At 44.6% G+C, this 21476-nt stretch overlaps 1 protein-coding gene across 1 annotated transcript in view; it reads right to left on the reverse strand.

The window, feature by feature from the left end:
• Nucleotides 1-21476, reverse strand: part of RNF130 (ring finger protein 130) — a 134313-nt gene that overhangs the window by 112000 nt on the left and 837 nt on the right. The gene's annotated exons all lie outside the window — the stretch shown is intronic.

The following is a 21476-nucleotide window of genomic DNA, read 5'->3' on the forward strand; positions in this document are numbered from 1 at the left end:
TAGTTCTAGTATTAATGAGTTGGACACAGAGACAACATTAACAAAGACTGGGCCATCTGGAACATAACTTCAAACACATATCTAATGGATTACACACCGTATCAAACAGGATTTGTTCCAGGAATGCAATGATGGTTCAACCTCCACAACAATGTGGTACCCTACATTAACAAATGCCTCCATTTTGGGACCACACAATCATTTCAAAAGATGCAGGGAAAGCATCTGACAAAATTCAACTCTATTTATGATAAAAACTCTCAACTAAATGGGTATAAAGGGAATGTACTTCAACATAATGAAGGTCCTATAAGACAAGCCCACAACTAACATCATACTCCACAGTGAGAAACTAAAACCTTTTCCTCCAAGATCAGGAACAAGACAAGGATGTCCACTCTCATTACCTTTATTTAACATACAGCACTGGAAGTCCTAACCAGAGCAATTAGGCAAGAAAAAAATGTAAGAGGCATCCATATCTGAAAGGAAGAAGTGAAACTGTCTCTATTTGTAAATGACATGACATTATATATAGAAAACCCTAAAAATTCCACCAAAAAGCTGTTACAGCTAATAAACTCAGTAAAGCTACAGTATACAAAACAACGCACATAAATCTGTTGCATATCTAGACACTACTCATGAATTACTAGAAAGAAAAGAAAACAATCCCATTCACAACTGCATCAAAAAGAATGAAATACTTAGGAATAAATTCAACCAAGGAGGTAAAAGAGCTGTATACTGAAAATTATAAGACATTGATGTAAGAAACTAAGGAAGAAACAAATAGATATTTTGATTGGAAGAATCAATACTGTTAAAATGCCCATATTACCCAGAGCAATCTACTCTACTAAATAGGGATTCAATGCAATCCTTATCAAAATTCCAATGGTATTTTTCACAGAAATAGGACAAATAATCCTAAAATTTGCATGGAGCCACAAAAAGGCCTGAATAGCCAACGCAATTCTGAGAAAGACAAATAAAGCTCGAAATATCATGCTTCCTTATTTTGAACTATATTATGAATCTGTACTAATCTGTACTAATTTGAACTATATTATGAATCTGTACTAATCTGGCATAAAACAGGACACACAGGGGTGCCTGGGAGGCTCAGCTGGTTAAGCACCCGACTCCTGATTTCGGCTTAGGTCATGATCTCAGGGTTGTGGGACTGAACCCTGTGTCAGGTTCTGCGCTCAATGTGGAGTTTACTAAGATTCTCTCTCTCACTCTGCTCCTCCCCCACTGCACCCCCTTCCAAAAAAAAAAAAAAGACACAGATCAATGGAACAAAATAGAGACCCCAGAAATCTACACATGTATGTCCAATTAATTTACAACAAAGGAGTTAATAATATACAACAGAGAAGGGATGTTCTCTTCAATAAATGGTGTTCTGGGAAAGACAGCAACATGCAAAATAATGAAACAGGAGCACTATCTTACACTGTACACAAAAATCAACTCAAAATGGATCAAAGAATTGAACATAAGACCCGGAACCACAGAATTCCTAAAACAAAACAGGGGCAGTAATTTCCTCGATTTGGTGGTGATTTTTTGGATTCAAAAAAAGTAAAAAGTAAAGGCACCAAAAGCAAAAATGCACAAGTGGGACTTCACCAAACTAAGAAGCTGCGGCACAGCTAAGGAAGCCCATCAACAAAATGAAGAGGAAACCTATCAAATGGGAGAAAATATCCGTAATTCATGTATCTGATAAGGAGCTAATACGCAAAATATAGAGAGAATTTATATAGCAAGAAATTTCTTCATCTTAGGGTCCTTGCTTTATGCAAATCTCTATCACACAGTTCACCATTCCTTACATTTGACAGGTGCTAGCTCAGCGTGTGATGCTGTTGTTAACCTTTGAATCAATAATATGGGAGTTAAAAGAAATGACTCATCCTTACAGGAAAAAAAAAAAAAAAAAGGAAAAATGATGGGCTAGGAATAGCTAACTGCTGAGGAAGGAGGTAGGAGAACATGAAAAAAAAATCATGAAGTCAGTCCCTGTGGAGGACAGTTAGAGGGGAAAAAAAAAACCCAAAAACTACTTGAGGGACTCAAATGAACACTGAGAACAGGAGATTTTTTTTTTTTTTTTTTTTTTTTTTTGAGAACAGGAGATTTAAAGTTTTCATAATCTGAGGTATCTCTAAACAAATATAAGTAATAAGAAAACCCTTTAGTTTATTTTAAATAACAATCAACAGAACTTGTTGAAGTGGGTCTAGAGATGATGGGAAAAGTATACTTAAGGAACTAGAGGGAAAAAAGAAGCAGATATTTTGTATCAAGATAACAGACTTCTTTTAGGGAAATCCAAGAGAACAGAACTCAAGAACCTAAGACACAGAAATGAAACTGTGATGGGGCAATATACCTATGCCAACCTGCCAAACAGAGTAAATATGAAAGTTCTTAACAGGTCACTGAGCTAGGATCTACAGAACTGGAGAGATGTTGCTCAGCTAAAAGCAGGGCGTCTAACAAGTTCATGATCTGCTCTTCCATTCGCTTCCTCTCCAACAAGCTAACGCCTATGGATAACCAGGGGAAACTGCAACCCAGAACCCAACACACACCCAGAATGCAAAGTGACTAGTAACTTGCAAGAAAGCAACCCATCATTACAGAGTTTGCAAAACCCAGGGCAAAGATAGCTGGGTAATTACAAATCATCCTGATGAGAAAGATAATGAACAGAATAGCAAGAAAGCCATAAAGGCAAATGCAGGATGACCGTGCAGACTTAGATTTTTTTTTTTTTCCAAAAATTAAAAAGCCCAGGAAGAGTTAAAGATTGCAAATAATGACAGGAGCAAGCAAAGTGGCTTCTCTCACCCCCTTCCCAAAAGATTTCTTCAAAAGTTTTTTTTAGACCAAGACAAGTAGGAAAGAAATAGGTCTACAGTGGGGTCATCAAAAACAGTGGGTGACAGTATTTCCCAAAACCATTTTTTGCTTTTGTTTCCTCTATCAAAGAGGTGAGAAGGGTGACTGTCAGAGGAAGACTAAGGGACACTGCAACCGGGCACAGAGATCGTCAGAAAGCCAATCCACAGATCCTTGGGGGTACGTTTCTCTGTGACACACTCTCATCTCAGTAAAACTGCTGTTTGCATCTGGTGCACTCATGCTGGTTTCTTCAAGAAATCTCTCATTCCCTTAAGATGATCTGGAATAATCCAGCTTTCTTTGCCCTGGAGTTGGCCAACTAAGAAAACAATATAGTTGCTTCCTTCTAAATTTCCAGTCACTGTGCTTCTACCTCACGAAGTGCAGAGGAAATCTTCCAGCCCTCGGCAGACACCCTCCTCAGCATGTACGTGGGGGGGTGAACCACTTTGAGACAGTGCACATTTCTCTGGCCTCCTCTCTCTCGCTCTCAGTCCTCCTGGCTCTCCAGTCTTCCCAGCACCCTGTGTTGAAAAGACTGTTGTTTTCCCCACTGAATTGTCTTGGCATCTTGGTCAACAATCAATTGATCATAAATGTAAGCTTTTTTGGATGCCACTTCTATTTCATTGATCTGTAGGTCTGTGCCAGTACCACACTGTCTTGTAGTAAGTTCTGAAATCGGGAAATGTGAGCCCTTTGATTGTGTTCTTCTTGTTCAAGACTGTTTTGACTATTCAGGGTCCACATGAATTACAATCAGCCTGCCAATCTCTCCAAAAATCCAGCTGGTATTTTCCTAGGATCATGATGAACCTGTAGGTCAACTGGCCATATTAACAATATGGTAAGTCTTTGGATCCTTGAATATGGGATGTTTTTCTGCTTCTTCAGATCGTTCATTTCTTATGACAGTGTTCTGTAGTTTTCAATGCCAATGCCATTTTAAATGGTATTTTTAAAAATTTATTGTCTAATTGCTTGTTCCTGGCATAGAGAAGTACAATTCGCTTCTTTTTTGTATTTGTATTGATCTTATATCCACTGACTTTTCTAAGTTGACTTGAGTTATAAAAGGAAAATCATTCTGTTATAGGTAGTAAGAAATGAAGCTTTACTGATATTTCATTATGGATTAACACTGGCTGCTTTTCTCAATCCATGACTCGCTGTTGTGTGTCTCCTGTTGTATCTGAGGCGTCCTGAGTGGGATCCCACAAATGTAAAGGGAACAGCAGTGACTCCCTCACACATGTATGTGTTTTCCCCTTATTGTAAAACAGCGGAGTTAACCTGGATTTACAGATGAGACCAACTACTTTTAATTAAACTGTCCCATATTTGTAAGACAAATGTCTTTAAAAAAAAAAAGGCCTGCAAAATAAAGTTTAAAAAAAAATTGGCAGAACTCACATTTCTACTGCTGTACAAGCTCTTTTTAGTCACCATGAAAGGGGAAAAAAACAAACAAAAAAACCCTGAACAAAAAAGCCCCCCCAAAACCCAAAACCTAACTAACTGGATTGGGAAAATAAAGCAAAAAAGTTAGAAATTAACACGAAGACTATTACAAATACAAACTTATTAGATGCTATATCAGAGAACACCGAGAGGACAGTGTACCATTTCTAAGTACAGGACTGGGGACACGTGTGTGTGCACAACCAGGAGAGTCTGTGTCCCTGCACCGCAGGGACGTGTCAGAGTGGGTAACAGTGGACACAAGGAAGCCCATCAGGAGGCCACAGAGCCGAGAGAGGAGATCAGAGTAGTCTGCAGTGGATGTGGGGAGAAGTGGACACACTGTAGAGACACTTAGGAATCTGGACCAACAAGGCTGCGTGAGTAACTAGATACGGGGGCTGGAGGCCTGCAGAAAGTGTCTCAGTTTCTGGCCTAAGAGGTAGAAGGGGTAGAAGGTGGTACTGCTGACTGAAACAGCACCCTCAGAGGAGGAACAGAGCTCCAGAGGAACGACAACGAGCTGTCTTGGGCATAGTGGGCCTGAAAGAAAACGGAGGGAGATAATAGTCCCCTCCTGAGCACACAGCCCAGAAAACGCTCCATGTGCGAACACAGTGTGCACGACAGCATGCGAAGCCACGAAAGCCAAGTAGCAGACAGCCCACGTGCCTATCCACAGAGCACGGCTAAGCTGTGACCTACTCAAGCTCGGGCCCACCGACAAAACCACAGACGGTAACAGGAGCTGACCTCACACACTAGCAATGGGAGCAGAAGAGACTTGGTCCAAGAACACAAAGGCACCCATACTATACCACCTACTTGCATCAGGTGAAAACAGGCATAATCTGCGGTCTTCAGTCTGGGGGTGCTAGGTCGTGTCGTGATGGAAAAGGGGCTTATGGGGATGCTCATGTTCCTGACCAGGCTTGGGCGGGCTACAGTAACTCCCCAAGCTGCACTTAGGGCTGTGTGTTTTTCTGTGCAGGTTTTACAGCCAGCTCAGCCCTCAGGTTAAAGCCCTTCTACGGCACTGACGAACTCCACGACATGGACAGACGTGGAGGACAACAGGCTAAGTGAAAATAAGTCAGCTGCGGGGCGCCTAGGTAGCTCAGTGTGTTAAAGCCTTGCCTTCGGCTCAGGTCATGATCTCAGGGTCCTGGGATCGAGTCCTGCGTCGGGCTCTCTGCTCAGCGGGGAGCCTGCTTCCCTCCCTCCCTCTCTGCCTGCCTCTCTGCCTACTTGTGATCTCTGTCAAATAAACAAAAATAAAATCTTAAAAAAAAAAAAAAGAAAAGAAGTCAATCACAAAATGATACAGTATTCTGTGGGATTCTACCAACAGGACGACGTTATAGAGCAGCCAGATTTCGAGACAGAAAGTGGAAGGGCAGTTGCCGCGGGCTGGTGGAGGGGGAAATGGGGAGGTTCTGTTTGGCAAGATAAAAAGTTCTAGAGATCGCCTGCACAACAATGTATGTACACGTAATACTACTGAATGGTGCATTTAAAGAAGGGCTAAGATAGTAAGTTTCGTATTCTCTGTATTTTACCATAACTAAACATTTAACAAACAAACCAGTGAACCCTTCAGAAATCTTCTATTCTTCTTAAGACAAGGACAAAACTCCTGACAAGCCTAGAAAATACTGACCCACCCTTTCGCCTCTGCTGAATACCACTTTCCCTTAGTCTCTCCATTACTCCTTTCCTTTCCTCCCGCACACCAAAGATGTTTTGCACCTTCTGGTCTTCACGGAGGATCCCCGGCCCTGGAACCGTCTTCCTCTTTGCGCCCCTCCTAGTTTAGTATTTGTTCTTGCGTTAGTCTCACCGTTAACGCTTCTTCAGAGGAGCCTTCCCTAACCACCCTGCACTGAGTTGCCGCTCTCATCTACGTCCTCTCGGCATCCTGGTCCTCCCGCCCGGCATCAGTGATAAAGTTACCTGTTATCATCTGTTCAATGTCTGTTTTTACCACTGGACCATCCCCAGGTGCTGACTCACTTTGCCTCCCCGCCCGGAGGCGTGCCGTACCGTCTTGTCCTGCCTGCCACACAGTGGGCACTGAATGAGCCTCTGCTGAAGGAGCATTGGAAGCGACTGCCCCACCAGTTCAGGATTATTGATCCAGATGAGTCACCGTCTGGTGAACGCCAGAGGAGCGACATTACGAAAGTAGCCAACAAGTAGTGTGTAAACAGCACTCCAGTGTTCACAAGTGATGAAGGTGGATGGTGCAAATTGCGGACGTGCTTGGGAATTGCGGCTCCTTGGCAAAATTTTAGAAGGTATGATTAAAAGAGTAACTGCAGACCCTGAGAAGAGAAGGCTGTCATCATAGGGTGCTAGCACAAGTCCATGCTGTCTGGACGGCAGAATAATGCTGTCCCCCTCCCCCACATGTCTCTACCCTAATCCCTGGGACCTGTGAATATGTTAGGTTATGCTGCACAAGGAAATTAAAAGGTGCTCTTCAGGAGACTTTAAAATAAAGAGATTAGGGGCACCTGGGTGGCTCAGTCGTTAGGCATCTGCCTTCAGCTCAGGACATGATCCCAGGGTTTTGGGATCAAGCCCCGTATTGGGCTCCCTCCTAGGTGGGAAGCCTGCTTCTCCCTCTCCCTCTCCCACTACCCCTGCTTGTGTCCTCTCCCCAAACCCCTATCAAATAAGTAAATAAAATCTTTTAAAATAAATAAATAAATCGATTACCCTGGACTGCGTGGGTGGGCATAGGGTAATCCCAGGGTCTCTGAAATGTGCAGGAAAGAGGCAAGAGGTCAGATGGAGGATAGAGCCTGCAGATGCCTCCCTACAGCTTCTGAAGACAGAGGAAGGGCCACAAGCCAAGGAATGCAGGCAGCCTCTAGAAGCTAGGAAAGGGAAAATAACTGATTCTCTCTCAGAGCCTCTGGGAAGAGTGCAGGATTGCCAGTGCCTTGATTTCAGCCTAGAGAGACCTGATTCTGGGCTTCTCACTTCTTGAACTGCAATAATAAATCTGTATTAAGCCAGTTGGTTTGCAGTGGCAACAGGAAACTAAGCTACTGTGGCTGAGCCCTGAAAGATCCACTTCCTCTCCTTCCTTGCCTCAGCTCCTGAACTAGCAAATCCAGAACAGAGACAATAAATACCTTGAGGCACTTGGGTGGCTCAGTGGGTTAAGCTTCTGCCTTCGGCTCAGGTCATGATCTCAGGGTCCTGGGACTGAGCTCCGCCATCAGGCTGTCTGCTCGCTGGGGAGCCTGCTTCCCTTCCTCTCTCTCTGCCTGCCTCTCTGCCTACTTGCGACCTGTCTGTCAAATAAATAAATAAAATCTTTAAATGAATAAATAAATAAATACCTTTGTTCTTTCCCTCAAAACACCTGATCATGTCTTTTTTTTTTTTTTTTTAAGATTTTATTTATGTGTTAGAGAGAGAGCGCATGAGCACAGGCAGACAGAGTGGAAGGCAGAGGCAGAGGGAGATGCAGGCTCCCTGCTGAGCAAGGAGCCTGATGTGGGACTCGATCCCAGGACACTGGGATCATGACCTGAGCCGAAGGCAGCCGCTTAACCAACTGAGCCACCCAGGCGTCCCTGACCATGTCTTTTATGATATCCTAAGACTGAGAAACAGGCACCCAATGCAAAGTCAATGAAAACTCTGTGACGTGCCCGTGCCCCAGAAATGCTGATAAACGGAACAAGGTCAACCACCCTGGAAGGTTTTGACCAACACACTATGAGGGTCTGGTCATTCCCATGCTTCAAAACTATTATTACATAGAGTAGGGACCCTTAACTTCGGGTTTCCGGACCCCTTGGGGCTCGAAGAGGTATCTGAACCTTCTAAACCTTACTGAAAATTTTCTGTATTATCTAACATCAATACAAAATTTTTTGGCCAAAAGCTCCATGGCTTTCATTACAGTCTTAAAGGGGCTCCATAAGCCCAGAAGGTTAAGACCTCACTTAGATCCTGCAAGTAGGCTCATCACATTCAATACAGACACAAGGCCACTGGGAAGAGGAAAGACCGTGGGTGACAATTCAGGACTCAGAGAGTATCTGGAAAGGCTGAGAGAACAGGCTGCGTCCGGTGAAGATAAAATCACATAGCTCAGGGCAGCCACTGACAAAGACTTAGAAGGTTTAATCATCGGTAAGCTCAGTATGAGTCAGTGATTAACGCTACCAAAATAACTTATAGAATTCTAGGCAGGTGTCCAGCACCATGGGAAAAAGCAGCTCTGCTTTCTTCTGCTTTGGTGAAACCAAATGCATGACTATGTCCAGTCGGGTTTTTTCTGTATTCATTCCCTGGGGCTGCCATAACAAATGACCACATACTTGGTGGCTTCAAACAAGAAATGGATTGTGTGGCAGTTCTGGAGACCAGAAGCTGAAATCAAAGAGTCAGCAGGGTTGGCTTCTTCTGGAGGCTCAAGGAAGAAACAGTCGCACGTCTCTCTCCCAGCTTCTGGGGCTCAACAGCAACCCTTGGTGTGCACTGGGCATGGCAGAGTAACTGTGACCTCTGCTTCCCTCTCTCCTCCTGTGGACTTTTTCCCTCTGTGCCTCTCTGAATCCTCTCCTTTCCTTAAAAGGACACCCACATTGGATTTAGGGCCCACCCTAAGCTACTGTGATCTTATCTCCATCCTTAACTACTTACATTTGTCAAGATCCTATTTCCAAATAAGGTCACACTCTAAGATTCCAGGTGGATATGAACTTTGATGGGACACTATTCAGCCTACTGGAGTGGAGTGCCCATAGACAAACGCATTCTGACATTTATGGCACCATATACTTAAGAATGGCCCAAAGAAACAGGGATAGATAGCCCAAAGGTTAGAGGGCTTGAGTCAAACAAGGGAATCAACTACTGCCTACAAATATTTGAACCAATTTTTTCCCCCAGGTGAAAAACTTCCTCACAGTTTTCCAGAGCTGAATTGCATGCGGGAGCTGTACAATCACCAGACAGGAATGCTGAGGCTTTGGAGGGGTGGCTAGACTGGAGAATCACTGACAGCCACTGAGCTCTGACATTCGGTAATTCTTCTCCCGTGTCTCTGTCTGCCCCTTTAATTGGCCATTATACAGAACCAAAGAACTGGAAAGCTCCACCATATGGTGGAGGCAACCACCTTATGGGGGAGGAGGAAGTGGAGGTGGGTGGGACAGCAGCCAGGAGGTAACACATTGTGAAGACAACTCTGGAGCGCCAAGAAGTAAAGACGACCAGAGCGGCTTTGGCATGGGGAGCAGCGGCGAGCGGAGTGGTGGGAGCGAAGGAAGTCCCCTGCAGCAAGGGGTCCACCCTGCCATTCTAAGGACAATGAGAAGACGTTGAAGGGGGTTAAGCAGGGAGTGTTACGATTTCATGTGGAGGCTTCAGGAGGATTCTGGCTGCTGTAGGGAGAAAACATTGATGGGAGTTCAGAGAAGAGGCAGAGAGACCAGGAAAGGGCAAGGGGGGAGAGCTGCCTACACCAAGGCAGCAGGAGGGAGAATGGCAAGCTACAGAGAGAGATGCATATTCTGCAGTCCTGCCAGTGATCTGCGGAGGAAAGATCGGACGTGGCACGTGAGGGAAGGCAGCAAGGATGACTCCTAGATTTGTTTAAATATTAAGAGTAGACAATGATATCATTTACAGAGATGGGGGAGACTGGGGAGCAGGGGGAGCAGACAGGAAGGCAAAAAAAAAGTGTCAAAAACTCCGTCTGAGGCTCTTCAATCCGGAGAGGTCCTCGAGACATTTAAGTCAAAGATACCAAGCAGGTAGAGTTGAATGTGTGACTCAAGGGCTCAGAAGAGATGACCAGGCTGAAGGTAAAGGGGAAGAGACAGCAGGCATTGGAGAGAGAGAAACTTGTTGCCTCAGAGAGCTGTCTCACTTCTTTAGAAGAAAATATTTTGGGGGGCACCTGGCTGGCTCAGAAGAATGTGTGACTCTTGATCTTGGGGTCGTGAGTTTGAGCCCACACTGGGTATAGAGATTGAATAAGTAAAAAAACGTAAAAAAGGAAATGGTTTTGGATTACTGAACATTGTGTGCCCATTTGTTTTTGCTTAAATTTGATGTTCTCAACCTTGGTCAGCTGGGCTGTTCAGATTTTCCCCAGCAACATCCAGCTGTGTGGTGACAGGAAGCGCAAAGACGAATGATATGTGGCTCACCCAGGATGGTGATTTTGCCAAGTGAGTGTGACACAGAATAGAGGAAAAAGGTGCGATTATCATGAAGAATCACAGAATCAACATCAAGTAAGGAGAGAAGTGAGAAGCCCGGAGGGGGCTGAGATAGCCCCAGAGGGGGCCAAGGGACAGGGTCATCCTATGCTCAGTCAAGGCTGAGGCCTTCTCACCACTGACTGAGGAGGAAGGGAGCTGCCAGGGAAAAGGGAAATCAACATAGTAGCTACTCCAATAGCTTCCTCTAGGGTTTACAGACGCAGTGCTGCTTATGAAATAAAATCAGGTAAGTCGATGGGAGTGTTTCCTGATTTCAGAGTCTGTCGGTGCCAACTAAGCAGGAATGCTCTGGAGACCGTGCTTGGTTTCTGCAGAACTCTACATTCTCCACCAGGGCCCTGGAGCTGCAGAAGGCTGAGGATGCTGGGAAAGCAGGGAGCTTCAGCAAGAGGAAAAGGAATGGGAGCAGAATTCACTTCAAGTGTGGAAAGGGGAAAGAGCAGGATCTGTGTCCACACGCAGCCAAGGCAAATTCTCCCAGTGGCATACAGGGAAGGGCCCCTGCCCCATTCACTCCAGCTCCCCAAGTCCCAAAAGGCGTCCACTTTTAACTTCCAAAAAGGCTTATGGCCATTATTTCATCATTAGACACTGTAGATTTATGAGGTCACAAATCAAGATTCTGCTCACTGAGGTGTCACATCTTTCCTCTCTCCTGATTCTGTTAGTTCCTGATTCTTCTCTGGGATTAAACCCTCCCAGCGGCTGCAGCTACAGATGTCCTCCGGAAGGCTCACCTTGTGTGGAGAGACGAAGACACTGGCCCTCACCTGTTCCTGACTCATCTTTTCTCTTCCTTTTCTCTACCTTCATCATCTGTTTATAGTGGTATTTTTTTTTAAAAGATTCTATTTATTTGACAGAAAGATAGAGTACACAAGTAGGCAGAGCAGCAGGCAGAGGGAGGAGGAGAAGCAGGCTCCCCACTGAGCAGGGAGCCCGATGTGGGGCTCTATCCCAGAACCCCGGGATCATGACCCAAGCTGAAGGCAGACACTTAACGACTGAGCCACCCAGGTGCACCTATAGTGGTATATTCTTAAGGTTGGTAATGTTTACTTTCTGTTCTACAAGTCACAGACCCTTCTATGCTTTAACTGCAGACTGATTAAACAGTGAAAACCAACAAAACCACTGAAGTATTAATACTGTCATTACAGAAGTGTTACAGAACAGCTGGGCCCTGTGCTAAGATTCCACTTCTCCTTCTAGGATCTGCTAATCACTCGAAATCATGCCACATTTTACTTGTTTCCCATTTGGACCAAGTACTCTTGGTGTTGGAGTTCCTTTTTTCTTACTAGGGAAAAACATGCCCTTTTCAATAGACATCTGGTATCTCCTAGTTTCCTACTCTTTCTGAATGTGGCTTGGAATTCATTCCATTCTCCTTGAAGCTAGGGAACAAACAAACAGAAAACCAACCTGTTGACATGGACTTGTCCCCTCGGGAACTAGGACTTTCCCCTTATGAAGCTTTTGTACTGAAAATTAACAATTTCAAAAAAAGAGAGAAAAGAAAATGAGAAATGTCACCCACAATCCAATCAATATAACACAACCGGTTTTATTTTTGCACATTATTTTGAGTCCTTGTCCACTGTAAACAAATTTAACAGTCACAGCTCAATCACTGTACATTTATTTTTGTAGGATATATGCAACTTTCACGATCCCCTTTAATGGCTGTGTAACATTCCGCTGAGTGGATAGATCATAATTTATTAAATCCATTTGGGAAGCAGTACAAAAAAGTGGTTGGAATGTAGACGTAGCGGCCAGACAGACCCAAATCACATCTCAGCTCTGCTGAACCCCTACGGCCACACGGTTGGTGTGCTCCCTCACCAGCTTCAACCTTTCCAGTGCTCACGACCCAATGCCAACAGCCTACTACATGCCAGGTCCCACACTAAGCACCAATCAGACAAGAGTGGACACACGAACTGTACCCCTGCCCGCAGAAACCAACCAACCAGATGCATCATTTCCCATCACAGAGAGTGCGCTGAAGATAAAAGACACCAAGCGAGAGACTGAAGAACCCTAATTCCACAAACCTGTAACCACCTAGGGCTGTTATTAAAGGCCAGTCCGCGTACAGTTCTGGCACAGCTCAGTCCAGTGTGGGACACGCCGTGTGTTAACTGCACGTCTCTGCCCGGGATACACGGATGGCACCAGAGCACAACCCTCGCTCAGCAGCAGCGCACTCACTGCTCTCCTTTCTATCAGTGGAAACCTTCCACTTGGTCAAGTTTGGGTTCGTGACTAGAGGTCTGACTTGGGTCTGGTCTGCATCCGTTTCTCTCCTCATCATGTTCTTACTTTCTTTTCCCTCAAACAAATGTAGATCTGTAATAGTAGCTCTAACATTCTCTTCTGCAACTCTACCATTTGTTCCATTTCTGGGCCTGTTGCTATGGATTGTTTTGTCTGTTTCTTAGCACGTCTGGTCATTTCTGACTGGATATTGGTCTTGGATATTTTTATGTTTTTGGGACCCAGATGGCATTGCATCCCTTTAACTACTGTCAGGCTTTGTTCTGGACCAGTTACTGGGAATCAGTCTGACCCTTTGAAAGTGGGCTTCTAAGCTGTGTTAGGCTTTTATTTAGGGCTAACGTGGCCTTGCTCCATGCCCTGAGCATTAGAGGGTCTCCCTACATTGACTGACGAGAATATGAACTATTCCCAGCCTCGTGAGAACTCCGAGAGTTCTTCTGCTAATTTCTGACGGCTCTTCATAAAATGTACAGATCAGTATTCAACCAAAGACCTGAGAGGACCCACTGTGGCTCTCCAGAGCTCACTCTGTGCCGCTCCCTCCTCTCTCGTGCTTTCCCTCCTTGCACACCCAAGCCCATTCCAACCCCGGGGCCTCCCTGAGCTCTGAACTCTGTCTCAGCAACTCAAGGAGCCCGCCAGGTTCCTTCTGGATACCCCTTGCTTGCACTGCAACATGGAAACTCTCCTGGCTGAAGGCTGGAGCAGCAAACAGCTCCATTGTTTATTTCCTTTCTCTCAGGTATCACTGTCTTGTACTCTTTGTTGACCTATTTCTAAAACTGCTGTTTCATAACTTTGTCCGACTTTCTAGTCATTTTAGGTAAGGAAGTAAACCCAGTCCCTTTTACCAGCCGGAAAGAGAACTGATCAAGGTTGACTTCAAATTCCACATTTTCAACGAAACCTTTCCAGACTACACGTCCAAACCATTTTCTGTTTCTGTGGTCTTCATGCCATTTACACTGTAGCACACTAACAGAGGCCCTACGGTATACCCTGTCCATCACCCCCCAGCCCCACATTCCTACAGAGCCTGCCATCAGTTTCACTACCAGACTGAACAGCACAGGACAAAATGCAATCCTATAATCCAGTGGCTTGCTAGTGCCAGGCACAGTCCTAGGTGCTGGGCTGAAACAAAGACGCCATTGTCCCTAACTGCCAGGAGTCATAGTCTGGGGCAATTTAGGAATCAAGCCCTCATCCATAAATCCATAACATAGTTTTTCACAGGAAAAACTAAGGTATAAACGAACTTTTAGAAAACAAATTGTCAAACATTTTCTTAAAGGGCTGGGGACTAAGTTCTTTAGGCTTCCAGGCCACAGACACTCCTGTCACAACCACCCAATTCAAAAGCCACCCCAGACACGTGACCAAAGGACCACAGCCATCTTCCATAATCTGTTCACAGGAACAGGTGGCAGTCGTCTGCCGACCCCTGCTTCTGAAAAATGTCCATGGGGGAAGACAGCCTCCTCCACCTTCCACAATGGCAGATGCTGGTGATGTCGCCCAGACAAAGCTGGTCTCAACATAAATGCTGAGCTCCTCCAGGCAGGAAGTGCACACCATGCCTTCTGCACATACTGTAGGATGCATGGGACACAAGCACAGAGTAGGTGCTTTTTTTAAAAAGATTTTTATTTGAGAGAGATGGTGACAGAGATAACAACATAGTGCACACAAGCGGGGAAGAAAGGAGGAAGCAGGTTCCCCACTGAGCAAGGAGCCCGATGTGGGACTCGATCTCAGGACCCTGGGATCATGACCTGAGCCAAAGGCAGGTGCCTAACCCACTGAGCCACCCAGGCACCCCAGGGCAGGTACTTGAGTACTTTTGTATTTATGCCATTTTGCTTTCAACGAGTTCCCTTTGTTTTATTCAAAACTGCTTCCAACAATGGATATCACCTTACACCAGTTAGAATGGTCAAAATTAACAAGACAGTGAACAACAAGTGCTGGAGAGGATGTGGAGGAAGGGGAATGCTCTTACACTGTTGGTGGGAATGCAAGTTGGCGCAGCCACTTTGGAAAACAGTGTGGAGATGCCTTAAGAAATTAAAAATAGAGCTTCCCTATGACCCTGCCATTGCACTCCTGGGTATTTACCCCAAAGATACAGATGTAGTGAAAAGAAGGGTCATCTGTACCCCAATGTTCATAGCAGGAATGGCCACAGCCGCCAAACTGTGGAAAGAGCCAAGATGCCCTTCAACAGACGAATGGATAAGTAAGATGTGGTCTATATATATACAATGGAATATTATGCAGCCATTGGAAAGGATGAATACCCAACTTTTGTATCAACATGGACGGTACTGGAAGAGATTACGCTGAGTGAAAGAAGTCAAGCAGAGAGAGTCAATTATATGATTTCGATTATTTGTGAAGCATAAGGAATAACACAGAGGACATTGGGAGATGAAGAGGAGAAGGGTGTTGGGGGACACTGGAGAGGGAGACGAACCCTGAGAGACTGTGGACTCTGAGAAACAAACTGAGGGTTTTGGAGAAGAAGTGGGTGAAGGATTGGGAGGGCCTGGTGGTGGGTATTAAGGAGGGCACGTATTGCATGGAGCACTGGGTGTGATGCATAAACAATGAATCTTGGAACACTGAAAAAATAAAACAACAAAAAACTGCTTCCAACAGTAAAAAAAAAATTAAAAAAGCTACACAATTTATAGAAAATAATGTCTCCTGTGTAAGATATTCTAAAGATGATAAAACATACAAATGTTGATGGTCTTGAAAAGCAGTTTCATTTTATAAACAAGTCAAGACTGTTAAATACTCAAAAGAATCAGCTCTGAGTATTACCCATTCAACCCCCAGATGCCACGGATGTGGCCTCAATCACACTGGGCTTTCTCTCTGGAGAATTATCTAAAGAGAGTTCACAAGACGAGCACATTAAAAAAGAACTGCCTCAAAATAACTTTCAATTGTCAAAATTCAAATCTATCTACGAAAGACAGATTTGTTACCCTGCACATCTTTTTTTTAACCGTTCAACTGAAAAGATAACCTTTCAAGACAAATTCTAGAAGTGTTTCAATATCTGTTTTTATTGCTAAACAGGACGTGTGTGGATATTTGTACACACACGAGGCCGTATGACTGGTTTGAGAAGAACCACGCTTCTTCATAGGTGTATGCTGGCAGGTTCTTCAAAAAGAGTTGTAGTCACACTTCGATAAAGTCATTTCATCTGACCTTCCTTCAAAGGAAGGATTTTTCTTTCATAATATTCAAAACAATGCTCTGTGTTCTGTCCATCTTTTAAAACTCATATGTAGGGGCGCCTGTGTGGCTCAGTGGATTAAGCCACAGCCTTCGGCTCAGGTCATGATCTCAGGGTCCTGGGATCGAGTCCCACATCGGGCTCTCTACTCAGCAGGGAGCCTGCTTCCTCCTCTCTCTCTGCCTGCCTCTCTGCCTACTTGTGATCTCTGTCTGTCAAATAAATAAATAAAATCTTTAAAAAAATAAATAAATAAAACTCATATGTAGAACTAAACATAAACGAGAGGTGGGCCTGGCCTCGATGAAGCGGGACCAGTGCTGGCCAGGATCCAGATGCTCAGATACACGGAGACTAGAGATGGCTCCTCCTGCGAAAGGCAACTAAGCCTTATCTCCCCCTTCAACACCCTTCAATGCAGCTGATTATTATTATTATTTTTGTTTTTACTAGAATTCAGGACTATTTATTCATGCCCATTAACTTTTTTCTTAGTTTCAGTTCATTTAGTTTCAAACTATTCCACACAGTGAGACCCTCAGGATTCTGAAGGCCAATAATATATCATTTAAATATGCCACATCTTTATCAGAATCACTGTCACAGCATCAAAGATCTTCACAATGTGAACAGCAGGAGGAAAAACTGAAGACAGCAAATATGAACAACACGGATGAGAAGCTTTGCCATTAAGAGAAACAGAGAAATGGAAATGTTAGCAGGATGGATATTTGGTGGGAAGGACAAATGTTTTTTTTAAAAATATTCAAATACTGGGGCGCCTGGGTGGTTCAGTGGGTTAAAGCCTCTGCCTTGGGCTCAGGGCACGATCCCAGAGTCCTGGGATCGAGACCCACATCATCCTGGGATCAAGCCCTACTCAGCAGGGAGCCTGCTTCCTCCTCTCTCTCTGCCTGGCTCTCTGCCTACTTGTGATCTCTGTCAAATAAATAAATAAAATCTTAAAAAAAAAATTCAAATATTATATGACAACAGATCACCCAAAATTGAAGGGAAAATACAGTACATAAAACCATTTTCTAGATTGTAAAATTCAATATAGGCGCACCTGAGTGGATCAGTCAGTTAAGCATCTGCCTTCAGCTCATGTCATGATCCCGGGGTCCTGGGATAGAGCCCCACATCAGGCACCCTGCTCGTAGAGAGTCTGCCTCCCCCTACCCATGCTCTCTCCCAAATACATCTTTAAAAAATTATAAAATTCAATATAAATATAATTTATTGTATATAGTTCCTTTATCTGCTTGCTTGGTTATTTACATTAAAGTCTGGTTTTTAGAACTTCCAGCTCCTTTTGAATTCTCTTTCCTTTCAGAGTCCCTACTCCCAGGATCATACCTATTTTTCCTCTGAATATTTTGAAACCTCTGACTATCTCCAGCAGCCCCTGCCTTTGCTATTATGATGAATTTCAACATTACATGACCACTTTGTCCAAGGCCTTATTTCCACATCAATCTTCTTCCCTCTTCATCAGAATTTTAAAAGCCATATTCAGATTTAATGGATTCATCCCACAGAATCACTTTCTTAAACCTAAGTATTTAAAAAAAAATGTTATTGTATCTGTACAGTCAGCAAGACCCCCTTCCCCCAAACAAGCTGAACATTTGTTAAGACTGTTCTCTCAGGCTGTAACAACCAATCCTCAAATTTTCTCCGCAAAGCAAGAAGTGGCTGATACCAGATTCTTCCCACCAGCACATCTGCAGACACAATGACATCATCAACACAGGGCCTTCTCCTTCCCAACCCCCCACTCCAGACTGAGACAAAAAGTTAGTGTGCGCGCACACAGAGCACAGTTACAAGGTCTGCCCCACCGCAGGCACGAAGGAGAGGTTTTACACTTGCTTCCAGCTCTAAGCTCACCCTTTGAGTAAATTAGTAATAAGAAAGCAAATGGAATCTGCAAATACAAGACAGGTCGCTTCAAAAGTCCATTTCTAAAAATGAATTCCTTCTCAGTTACAATGTGAAATTTGTTAGCACCAGACAAATGAAATCTCCATTTATAAATGCATTCTATGTAATGACAAAGAATGGATTTTCAAAGTGGAACACTTACTGTTTTATAAACTGTAACCTTCCCAAAATGTACTTTGAAAATACCAAAGCACCAAGAAAGAAAAAGCTGCCTACTTATCCTTTAAGGACATAGGGCAAATAAATTTTGATCAGGAATTCATACATGCCTAATTGATAGTAGCAATATGAAGTAAGACAGGTTTCTAGTATTTCACCAATCATAGATTTAAAATGAGTCACCATGTTAAGCTCTAGGTAAACGTGTATTTTGTCTTTATGTTCCTTACTACCAAACACTTATCCTCAAAATGCATTTTCATTAATTTCACATCTAGGGGCTGCTGGCTGGCTTAGGGGGCAGAGCATGTGACTCCTATCTCAGGGTAGTGAATTCAAGCCCCATGTTTGGTACAGAGCCGAAGGAGAGGAAGAAAAGAGAAGGAAAGGGAAGGAAGGAAAAGGAAAGGAAGAGAAGGGAAGGAAGGGAAGGGAGATTGATTCACATCTACTGCCCACAGCTGCTTTTGCCAGGAATTCTATCTCATAACTTTTTCGTTTGTGTGATTTGAATATCACTTTACTGTCAATACACAGTAAGTCCTCAACGAACATGCTAAGAATTCAATTCAAAATGGTAAGAGAATAAAGATCACGAGAATTGCAATATTTTTTCTTAAAATACAGAATTTTGAAACCGACTAAATCAAGAATAACCACTTTCTCTCTTTTTCCTGAGATATAATTGATGTAAGCTATTTCTTAAACATGGGTAATTTTAACAGGTTTATACCACCATTGTTGTTTTTAAGATAGACTCCTAAGTCCCTGTTGCAAAAGCAGGAAAATGTCTTGGACTTGATGATTTACAGGTAAACTGATTTATAAAAGGCCCTTACTAGTGCTTCAGGAAGAAGAGAGATTTTTATCTGTTTTGTTCACTGCTGTTGCCCCTCTGTCTCCCCAGTGGTACAAAGGATTTCAATTAGTATTTGCTGGACTGAAAGCGCCTATGTGCAGAGATCCTTAGTAGGAAGTCAAATCCAAACCACCTGTAGGATCTCACCTGCACACCATGACAACGTAGAGCAACCTCACGTACAAAAAGAAGATGAGCTCCGAGAGGATGGAGAAGGGAAGACGTAGACACCTAAGGAAACTGACCCAGACTCAGCCTTTACACACTGCCCCTACTGTGTTCACTACAATGGGGTGTCTAAAACCTCACCAATTTAGACATCCATTAGGTTAACAAGTCTGCTCTTTCTAATAATGGAGGAACCATGGGACACCTGGGTGGCTCAGTCAGTTAAAATCATCCAATTCTTGATCTCAACTCAAGCCTTGATCTAAGGGTCGTAAGTTCAAGCCCAGTGTCCAGCTCCATGCTGGGCATGGAGCCTACTTTAAAAAAAAAAAACACAGGAACCATTTACACCTCTCAACAACCTTACTGAGACAAGTATGTCATCATTCCATTTTGCTGATGAAACTGAAGTCATGCAGCCAATTTACTTTCCTAGTGTCACAAAGTATGTATATGTACAGCCGGGCTCAGAACCTTGAATCCCACAGCGATGCTACCTCCGCAGGGACAAGGGAATGGGGCTAAACCTTCACCCACACACCTGTTGCATGTGAGCTCCCAACACCCTTGTACTCCAACACCTAAAACAAGCTTTCTCAAAGAGGGGCCTTTTGTTTGGGGTGACAAGCAAGCAACAAGTAGTTTTAAAACATGGAACCCTCTGGAGGCAAGAGTCTAAATGTGAGGATAGTGGATTTAGGGTGCCAGACGGAACCAAGCCCCAAAGGAAAACCACAGATTTCAAAACACGGCCCAGGGCCTGCTCTTGCTCCAGAACAGCTTGCCTCTCTCTTTCTCTCTCTCTCTCTCTCTTCCTCTTCCTCCCCTTCCACGTGACCCTCACGGTTCTCAGCACCAGAAAATAGGCTGCCATTGTTAGTGCCACAGTTTGGCAACACCGTGTGATCCAACTACAGTGACTGGCACAGATCAGGGACACAAATATTTACTAAATGAACCAAAGACCAAAGTTGTTTCTGCGGGCACATGGGGACCCTAACTGCCATTTTTAAGGAAGGGAAGATGAGAATGCACTTGAAGCACCTGACTGTTGGGTGTACAAGGGAAGTTTTAAAGGGCAGGTACACGGGAGAGGGAGGCGGGCAAGCTACTGCCAAAGCCCCGCAAGATACTCTGTCCTCAGTCAGTTTACGAACACCTCGGCAAACAAACACAGATCTCGTAAGAGGCATGATGTTTTAATATTTAAAGTATTAGAACAAACACCATTACCTCATTTAGGCTGCCTTGTTTAGGTCATCTTAACATGAATAGCAGCTTAAAAAAAAAAAAAATCCCCTCTCAGCATTCTCAGGATGAGTGGGGGAGAGGATAGCAGACATTTTCCAAAAAGTTGGCAGTGGGGAGGGAAAAAAAAACAAACACACCCACAGAAAATATCAGAAGGAAGAAATTTCCCTTTAAAACCTAGCCAGTGATGTATACAAATGTGTGTTTCGTACCAAATAATCAGAGGCTGCTGTGCTTTTAGGAAGACACGAAGGTAAGCCAAATGGCTTCAAAAACGATTCTTGAAAATTTTATCTATTTGCCCTGCGGTCAGCTCCCGTGCCCTGAAGACCTGGCTACCAGTCCTAATCGGTATCAGATTTTCCCTAATGTGAGGTTGCCAGGCGTCGAATTACAGTCAAACTCCTGGGGCAGAGCAGGAGCCAGAAGCAACAGGGAAGATGCCGGTTTTCCTTCTCTACCCACCCCCCCCCACTTGCCACTTGAGAAAAACGGCACGTTTCCACGTGAGAAAGGGCCCTGGTCCTCCGAGGGCCAGCGCCGCGCTATGTCTGGGATTTCGGGCGCAAACCTGCGGGTTCGGAACCGGCAGGGGAACACCTCCTCCGCCAGGAATCAGTGGTGCGCTCCTCCCCCGCCGCCTTTGTCTCAACTGTCCCCGCAAACTCGCAGGCCGATGCCCTCCCGTAAACAGGCCCCCTCCACGAAAAGGACGGTTTTCCGAGTCCTCCGAGGAGAGGATGCGAGCCCCCAGCCGACGCAGGAGCCCCACCGCCAGCCGCCGAGCAGGCCGGGCTGCACCACGACCGAAGCCGCGGCCCCGGGGCCGCCGGTGGAGCCGAGCGGCGAGCCCGGCCGGGGTGGGGGCGCCGTGTCCGCCGCCCCCGCACCCCAGCTCCCTCGCCCGGGGGGGGGG

The sequence above is a fragment of the Mustela nigripes genome, chromosome 12 (assembly GCF_022355385.1).
Source record: "Mustela nigripes isolate SB6536 chromosome 12, MUSNIG.SB6536, whole genome shotgun sequence".
Taxonomy (NCBI): Eukaryota; Metazoa; Chordata; class Mammalia; order Carnivora; family Mustelidae; genus Mustela; species Mustela nigripes.